Here is a 10,301-nt window from a genome sequence, read left to right on the forward strand (position 1 = left end):
TAAATATGAGGAGAAAATATTATTATATATATTTCTTAACTTCTATAACAATAATTCCATAATTGAAACTAATTTGATAATTTAGTGACTCAACTGACAAAATCTATTGTTCAATGTTCAAACTAGAATCTATCCCGTAGTTTAATGATCTTGGGGTACTTTATCCTTTAAAAATATCTAACACGAACCCTTTGCAGAAACTGTTACAGGGTTTTGACCGACTCAAGCTGCCAGTTCGCTCTTCTCTTCCTTCAAATCCGAAAAAGGTTCCATTTTCCTCATTTCTAGGTTTGGGGTTTTCAGTATAATATTCTTTGATTAAGGTTTGAGTAGAAAAGGAAGAGAAAGAAAATGGCGTTCTCTATGCGAAATTATGGCATACAATCGATGCTGAGAGGAAGGTCACAAGCATCTCTCAGGTCTCGAAGAAGCTGTTCTAAAAAACATCGATGCTTGCAAGCAGCTGTCAACAATCACCCGCACTTCCCTCGGCCCCGACGGTACCCCTTTCGATCTTCAAAATTATTTTTTTGATCGTTGTTTTTTTATTTGAATCTGTAGTCTTTTTTTGTTTTCTTTGAGATCCGGATCAATTGTTCTTTTCCGGAAGTTGCTTTAATTCTTGATCTACTGTTATCAGTGATGCCCTGCGCCTGTTGTTCCTTTTTCATTTCGAAATCCGGATCGATTGCTCTTTTTGCAATGCCTTATTTGGTTTAATTTGTTTTATACTGTTCTTTAGGTATGAATAAAATTTATTAATCATTTAGACAAGCACTTTGTACCAATGATGCCGCTACTATTGTCAATGAACTTGAGGTTCAGCATCCGACCGCCAAGATTTTGATTTTAGCAGGTAAGGCTCAGCAAGAGGAAATTGGTGATGGGGCTAATTTGACAATTTCGTTTGCTGGAGAGCTTCTCCAAAATGCGGAGGAGCTTATTCGGACAGGCTTGCACCCAAGTGAGATAATTAGTGGCTATACTAAAGCAATTACCAAGGTTTGCCCCTTGCTTTTCAAAATAATTTAAATGACATGAGCATTGTTAATTGTGATTATAAACTTGGTATTTATTTGGGATTATGTTTCCGTGTTTTAATATATGCAGACAATTGAGGTCTTGGAGGAACTTGTGGAGAAAGGTTCTGAAAATATGGATGTTCGGGATAAAGAGCAAGTTGTTTACTCGAATGAAAGCTGCTGTTGCTAGCAAACAATATGGACAGGAGATATATTCTTCCCTTATAGCTGATGTAATTTGCAACTAGTTCCTCTTCTCTGTAACTAATCAATTATTCTGTTATCTGTTACCTTTTGAAGGCCAACATGATTACATTTTCTTTAGTTGTTGTTTCTGTATATTATTAGGCTTGCATTCAAGTCTGTCCCAAGAACCCCGTGAACTTTGATGTTGATAATGTTCGTGTGGTAAAGCTTGTTGGAGGAGGTTTGCATAGTTGTATGGTAATTCGGGGAATGGTTTTAAAAGGTGATGCTGTGGGAAGTATAAAACATGTGAAAAAGGCGAAGGTACAAATGTATTTTACTCTTCTTCTTTTTCTTTTCTCTTTGATTAAGTTTTGAAAAGTTGCTCAACTATTCTCAATTGGCCAAGTTAAAAACTTTTTGTTTCTGTCTGACTTGAATTGTTGTGTTCACTTAATGTTTAGGTGGCTGTGTTTGCTAGTGGTGTTGATTCATCTGCCACTGAGACAAAAGGAACTGTATTAATTCACTCTGCCGAGCAGGTTAATTATGATATACTTTTATCCTGTTATTTTAAAATCTGTGGTTTTAGCCTTTAAGCAAAATAGACATAATTTTGTCTTTGTTTTCCCCTTTGGGGTTTATATAATATATATTATAATTTTTTATCTTGTGTTGCCAATCTTTACATGTAAATTGGTATAGGGTGCTATTGTTGTTCAAAGTATGCCTAAATCTGGAAGTTTTCCCATGGTATTTTCTTGCAGCTGGAGAATTATCTTCAACATTTCTGATTTGGGATTCCTTGGCAGGTTAATGGTATTAAAAATCAGCTCAAAGTTTGAACTACGACGCTTCTGCCGCACAACAGGCACTGCTGCTCTTGTGAGCTTCTATCTATATTATGTTATAAGAAGGATCATTTCTTTTGATTGCAATCTAATGGGCCTTTTTCTTCCAACAGCTGAAATCAGCCAACCAAAGCCAGATGATCTGGGATTTATTGATTCAGTTTCTGTTGAGGAAATCGGTGGTTTCGGTGTTTGAAGAGGTGACTATAGTTATATTTGGTTCCCTGTCCTTTCCTTATATTGCAATTCCATTTTAATGTAGGTCACTGTTGTGAGAAATGAAGAAGGTGGCAACAAAGTTGCAACTGTGGTTCTGCGAGGAAGTACTGATAGTATATTGGATGATCTTGAAAGAGCTGTTGATGATGGAGTGATACATATAAGGTGATTTTTGCTGATCTTTTTATTTGTTTCTACTTATTCTTCCCAGAGTTTTGCATTTTTCCTAATAAACCTTATTGGATTCTATTCTCACCTCTGGAACTGTCTTTCTGCTCTCTTTTTGGATGTAAATTTCAAGGAAGAATCATGATCACATTCTTAATGCTCCAAGCCTTTTTGGTCAAGCAATGTGCAGGGACAGTCGTATACTAACTGGGGCTGCAGCTACTGAAATAGAGTTGGCGAGAAGACTGAAAGAGTTCTCCTTCAAGGAAACAGGGTAATCTATTTTAATCCGTCTGTTTTACGAGTTGCAAAGTGCTTCTTCATGTAATGTTTCATCTTTGACCTGCACAATTGTGTTAGCTTGCATGAATGGCATAAAAATATTGTGGCTTTATGGCATTCTACCTCCGAACCACTATGTCTCCAGACATAGTGCTGACAATGTGTCAATTAAAGCAACTTTTGCATTGTTGACGGTCAAGTGATTTCACTTGTTTATGACTTGGATTTGTCACGTATATTTTGATAGCTTCGCTGGAATCGCGTATAGGCTTGAAATTTGTAGTAGATTTAGACATACTAAAAGAAGCTGTTTATTGAATATTTTGCAGATTGGATCAGTATGCCATTGCTAAGTTTGCTGAAAGTTTTGAATTGGTACCGACCCTGGCAGAGAATGCTGGACTCGATCCAATGGAATCATTTCTAAGTTGTATGAAAAGCATGCATCTGGAATACCAAAGTGGGTATTAACTTGAGGGGAGGTAACTCGGAGGATGGTGTTTGCAGGATGTCTCCACCATCAACATCTGATCTTTATGTCACCGTAATTACTAATATACTTTTTCTTGCTCGGGTCTCTTCTTTGTTGTGCCGAATGTGAACCTTTGTTGCTTTCATAACGTTTCGTACAATCATTGAATTCTTTTGTCAGGTTTTTCGCTCTCAAATATGCTGCAGATGCTGCCTGCACTGTGCTACGTGTTGATCAGGTAGCGACTAGAAACAGAAAACTTGAAAATGAAATAATGATTACATTCGTATTCCCAATGGGATTAGAATCACATATATATTGTTAAACGTTTGTAGATTATAATGGCAACCAGCTGGAGGTCCAGCGAGGAGAGATCAGCCTGCAGGAATGGACGAGGAATAAGTGTTTGCAGGGTATCAATTACCTTTCTCTTGTTTCTCACTGTTCCAGTTTCCGGACCTGGTGTAGGCATCTTTTATTTTTCCTTTTAGATGCTTAAACACCTCGGAAAAGAGAATTTTGGATGTTTTAAAAAAATTTATGGTGGGTGGTGGTCATCTATGTTTTTTAGCGTATTGGTTCAGTTATGTAATTTTCCAACTAGAGTGTGATTGGTTTATAAATTAGGGCTTCGGGTAGGAGTTAGAGACCGTATGATCCATTTCTCTCGATTTTGCATTTTGCTGATATCATACCTATAACAGAACTCTTGTTTTCCCCAAGTATTTGAACACTTATGTTCGATACATATTTGGATGTGCATATAAAGAATAACATCGATTTTGATTGGATGTCGGTTTGAATGGAAAAGAGTGTTGAAGTTACCTTTGTGTGAAGGAAGATTGGAATTATGTGAGTAATGTGAAAATGTGTTGGAGGATGATCAATTGTAATACATAATGGATCGAGTCAATAAGATACGAGTGATGATGCTACGGATTCTTACATCACTTGTGTTATCAAAGTGAATGAGCACAACGAAGCTAGTGAGTTACATCATGAACACGATTTGGTGGTATAAGACAAGCTCAAAGGTGAAAGTGACAGGTTGGGATAGATGTCTCTCAACTATTCATTATTGCTCCAAGTAGGATTGTAAATGAGACTCAATGAAGATACGAGTGATGTGCTACGGATTCTTACATCACTTGTGTTATCAAAGTGAATGAGCACAACGAAGCTAGTGAGTTACATCATGAACACGATTTGGTGGTATAAGACAAGCTCAAAGGTGAAAGTGACAGGTTGGGATAGATGTCTCTCAACTCTATTTCATTATTGCTCCAAGTAGGATTGTAAATGAGACGAGATAGATCACGAGACATTCAAGATCGATTCGATTAAGGCTTGATAAATACTCAGATCGAATGGAATTGAGCTCGAACTCGACTCGAGTACTTAACAAGCTGAAACGAGCTACTCGATATTCGACTCGATACGAGCTACTCGATATTCGACTCGAAAAGCTCGTGAGCAGTTCGAAAATATAATATATTAAGATTTTATTTAAAAAAATAAATTAATATTAATATTAATATTTATATATTGATTTTTTTTTAAATACAGTAAGATTTTATATATTTAAGGTTCATGTTCGAGTTTAAGACTTTAATCAAGTTAAGTTTAAGAATTTTTTTTTCATTTCGAGCCATTTCGAGCTGCTCACGAGCTTCAGTTCAGGATTTCGAGTTCGAATCGAGCTTGAAAATTTTAAACTCGCGAGTTTTTGAGCTCAATAATACATGAGCTCGACTCGGCTCGTTTACACCCCTAGCTGCAAGTGCCATTTCTTCCTCTACAAAGCTTGCAGCGGTTTAATTTATAAAGGTAATCAACACAATAAGTTTTGTCAAGGAGTGCCACTGTTCCTTATCATCAAATATGAAGGACACCGATACATGCTCTTTTCGGTCTTTATGCAATGGTTGCTGTCTCGATCATAAGGATTTTGATGCATTCGGATTTAAGGAGTGCAGCTTTACTTTGGACTTTGAATCCCTGACATTACCGGCACAAGGATAAAACATTTTCAATTGTATAATCCCAACAACTACAACACATTGAACAATTCTTAGTAATGTGTTCCAAATTGAAAGACCTAACAAAGAATGAGTAGATAAAGATAATGCTAGGAAAGCAGGTCACATTGGTAACTTAAACGGATTCTATAGCAGAACTCCGTACAAGGCGACATAAAGTGGAAATCCCAAACTACACCAATATGGCATCGATGCTGGAAAATACAATGTATGTTGCCAGTTAGTATTATATTAATCCAATTTACACATGACAAAACCAAATACAAGATAACATGTAAAAGTTTTAAGTAATACAAATGATGTAATATCAAAAGACCTTAATATTTATAAGGTACACCAACCAAGACTGGAAATACACTTTAACACAACACAGCTCTAAAGAAAAACATTAATTTTTGTCATAACAATGAAATGGTTATGACCAAGTTTATTCATATTCACAACTAACAAACGTTACACTAACAACCCAACATTTTTTAAATGTTGATCGATTTATTAGATTGTAAGATTAGATCCACATACCAGGTGGCCGTGCATAAATCTGCAGAAAAGCCTTACCGACCATTCCTCAAGGAGTTGGATGCCTTTGAGGTAGAGCTGTTCTGGAAAAACCCCGGATCATTACATTATAACAGATATTATCAGGCAAACATCATTATCTCCATGCTCCTAAACAATTGGTATGCTTCATCTGCTAATCCCTCTTTACATAATCCATTTATCATTGTAGTATATACATAAACATTGGGTTTTAAACCATTGACAAATAGTTCATGAAACAATTCCTTTGCAGTTCCATATGCCCAGATTTGTACGCACCATCGATTAGGATATTATAAAGACAATATCGAGTTCCAACCCATTATTCCGCATTGACTGAAAAACTTTCAGGCCTCCTTAAGTTTACCACTTTGCAAAACTATCCACCAAAATCAAACAGGTCACTGGACTTGGAACTAGTCCAGAAGCTAGCTCTCCTTAAAAGTTTACAGGCAGTAGAACACTCCTTAATTGACACATACCTTGCATTAGAATGTTATATGTGATAGTATCCGGGGCTGGTCCTGTTCTAGATATTTCATGAAAGAGTTCCGTTGCTTCGTCGAACCTTTTAGCTTTGCAATATCCATTGATATGATATTGTAACTCTGTATATTAGGTGCACAACCTTTCTGAATCATCAACTGAAATACTCTAGTAGCTTTATCCATTTCGTTTTGCAAGCAATGGCCGTCTATCAATGCACTATAGGTACAACATTAGGTTCAATGCCTTGTTTTCTCATTGTGTCAACGATATCTTCAGCTTTGGAAACCATTCCCTCCTTGCAATAGGTATCAACAAATACACTACGTGACAACATTAGGTTCAATTCCTAGGTTCTTCATTGTGCGAACCATATCAATAGCTTCAGAAATGCTACCGTCCTTGCAATACGCATCGATCAATGTAGTATACGTGAAAATATCAGGGATATATTGTTCTCCTTCATTTCATTCAAAGCCTTGTTACCTCTATTTGCTGGCCCAAAATGCACATAGCATGAATTAAGCAATCGTAAATAATGATATTTGGTCGATTTCCCTTAACCTTCAATTCAGAGAAGAGATCAAGAGCCTCCTTCAACAACCCCTTCTTACAGACAGTCAATGACAGTGTTATATGTGACAATATCGGTACAAAACCTCTTTCTTCCATCATCCTTAAAAACCTAACAGCTTTTCAGTATTGCCGATCTTACACAACCCATTAAGTATTGTATTGTAAACAATCAAATTAGGTTGATACTCTTTTCAATCATTTCATCAAACAAACTTACAGCCTGGGAAAACTTGCTTTGTTTGCAAAGTCCATTAATCAAAGTGGAAAGGTTACGACATTAGGTTCTAACTTCACATTTTCCCCAAAACAGACAACCCAAACTCAATTCGACCTAATTGACAAAAGCAATTGATCAAGATGTTCAAAGAAAAAGCGTCATGAGGAACTCCAATTAATTCCAATTGGCTATACATAGAATCAACAATGGCATAATGCTTCATTCTAAGAACGGGTGCTAATATTTATTGAATTCCATAATTGAAGGCTTTGGGTACTTCTCAATCATCTTATCGAACAAAGCCAAAGCATTATCACATTATCAAAACGATCATCTTTTTTGGGTTTTTACAGGCATTGAATTCTTGCTTAAAGCTTTAATGCGGTAGCAATGGTGTTCGAAGAAGAGTGAAAAACAGAAAGATTCCCTCACCATTAAATAGAAAAGAAAATAATGAGAATGAAGCTTACCCATATCTGAAACTGAGCAGAATCGATGAAAAAGGTATGAGCTTGAAATTAGCAGTCCTCCAAAGACGGGAGAGGAGGTGAGGGAGAATGCAAAAGATGAAACTTAGAAAGAGAGGATGGGTTGTGCCCTTTCGAAATAAACCCCAATTACACTATAAGTTGGTTTTAGATAGGGGTGGACGTGGGTGAGTCCGGTTTATTTCAGTCAGTTCGACTCTACTTAAAAATTATCATCTTGCATCCGATCCAGAAATATATACTTTTTACTCGATTTGATTTTTTGAGATAAAATTCGAATTTGACCTGAAATAATATATTTATTAAATATTATTATTTTTATTTAATAAAAAGAGAGATTTAATTGAAAAAAAATAATATATAGAGGGACATTATTATAATTATTCCTACATTTAAATGTAAAAATTATATATTTTCTCGGGTTAAGTATTTTTCATCATAAATTCGAATCTAATCCGACTCAAACACAACCTCTAAAAAGCCCCAACTTGACTCAACCAAAACTCGATTTTTTTAAAAAAATTTGACCTGATTGGGTCGAACCTCTCAATTCAGGTCTCATACCTATCCTTAGTTTAGATACCTTTTTAAAATTTAAAATTAAGGGTAAATTATATGTTTAGTATCTTAACTGCTATTTGTGTTTTATTTTGTTACCCAAATTTTATTTTTTTTCAAACTCATACCTAACATTTAATTTATGTTTCAATTTGGTATTCCACCGTTAAAAAATTAACAAAACTACTGATGTGACATTATTTTATAGTGACACATAAACATCATCGTTAAGTTTTTAATGATGAAATACCAAATTGAAACAAAAACTAAACACTAGGTATGATTTAAAAAAATAAAGTCTAGGTACCAAAATAGAACAAAAGTAATAGTTTATGTACTAAATATATATTTATCCCAAAATTAATTTATATTTTAGGATAAACTACATTTTAATACATAACTATCATTTTAGTTAATTTCGGTTACTCAACTATTTTTATGCTTTTCATGTTGTATGATTTGGTATATATGTTGGTATAGAATGCTTATGGTCGTAGCTTTTTTTTGCGTTTTCACACTTGGATACTTTAGTTTGGTATGGTCATGCTTAGGGTCTGTGGCTAGTCCAAGATGAGCATATGTTCATCATTAAATTTGAATTTTTTTTAAATTAATTATTATTTTTATTAATTGTGTAAACATTAAAATTGTATTTGTATTCACTTTATACAAATTTTTGTATTATTATTTGCTCAAATAATGTATAATTGTTGGAAAATTTGTGATAAATTGAAAACTTTAAGACATATTTCTAAGGGTAAAGATGAATAATAGATAATGAATTTATTGATTCATATTCTACTCCATTAGATATTTACAACGATATCTCATATGCTTAAAAAGATTAATTGATTAATGGGAAATTGATGCTGTGAATTGTGTTGTGTAAGGAAAATAGAAAAATCCATATCCTACTTAGTGGAATAACAAGCATGAGAATGATTTATATACACCAACCCACTTGTTAATTATTGAATGATTTATGTTGAAATTGTACTTTGATGCAAGAGTAATCTATTAGGGTTTGTTTAGTTTTAGTAAATATAATTATTTCATTTTTATTTTCTTAAAAATAGAAAAGGTTGAAGAAAACATATTGGTTGTAAATTGAAAAAATAATTTCTAAAAAATAAAATAAAAATAGTGAAAATATGAAAACATAAAAAGATATTTTCAGTTTTATCATAAAATTGTTTTGGAATTTAAAACAAGGAAACATGAGATATAGATTTTTTAACTTATCTTACACAAGGTCAAATTATTCTAACAATAATTTTTTATTTAATAGTATCTGAAAGCCTTAAACTTTTGTAAAAAAACCAACATGGTCCCTAAATTTTTTAGGGACAATATAATGCTTAAATTGAAATATTTTAATAATTTAATTTTGTAGTATTTTTATATTTAATATATTGAATATCTTAATGCTTGTTTATATTTTATATTTTTAATTTTTTAAAAATAAATAAGTCCTCAAACTTTCTAAAAAATCAATTACGCCATCAAAGTTAACCAAAAAAATCAATTAAGTACATCTCCCGTCTATCTTTTACTGCCACAACAATATCGTAAAATGTTACATCAATATTACAGATTGTCATGTAAGTTTATAAATTGTCATGTAAGCGTCGTGACAGTCAATATTTTATTTCGTTCTTCAAACGGTTAGATTAATTTTTTCAGTGCAAAAAACGTTCAGGGATTGCACTAATTATTTTTTTTTTCCAAAAGTTTGAGAGCCTCAATTATCATTAAACAATTTTTTATTTTAATGACACTTTTGTATGCTCTTGCTTATTACAATATTTTTTGTTATAAAATTTGTTATCAACTTTATTGTTTTATATTTGTATAACACACATGTAAAATTAATGCACTGAAATTTTTTAAAGTGGGAAATCCCAAACTACACCAAATATGGCATCGATGCTGGAAAACACAAATGTATGTTTCCAGTTAGTATTATATTAACCCAATTTACACATGACAAACCAAATATAAGATAACATGTAAAAGTATTAAGTAATACAAATGATTGTAATATCAAAATAGACCTTAATATTTATAAGGTACATCAAGACTGGAAATACACTTTTAACACAACACAGCTCTAAAGAAAAACATTTAATTTTTGTCATAACAATGAAAATGGTTATGACCAAGTTTATTCATATTCACGACTAACAAACGTTACACT

The 10,301-nt window shown here is 33.4% G+C and overlaps 1 pseudogene; it reads left to right on the top strand.

Annotated features, from left to right (window-relative positions):
- The first annotated feature begins 217 nt into the window (after window positions 1-217).
- LOC120177371 lies at window positions 218-3,991 on the top strand (annotated as a pseudogene).
- The last annotated feature ends 6,310 nt before the right edge of the window (window positions 3,992-10,301 follow it).

The sequence above is a fragment of the Hibiscus syriacus genome, unplaced genomic scaffold (genome assembly GCF_006381635.1).
Source record: "Hibiscus syriacus cultivar Baekdansim isolate YM2019G1 unplaced genomic scaffold, ASM638163v2 tig00112285_pilon, whole genome shotgun sequence".
In the NCBI taxonomy this organism is placed as follows: Eukaryota; Viridiplantae; Streptophyta; class Magnoliopsida; order Malvales; family Malvaceae; genus Hibiscus; species Hibiscus syriacus.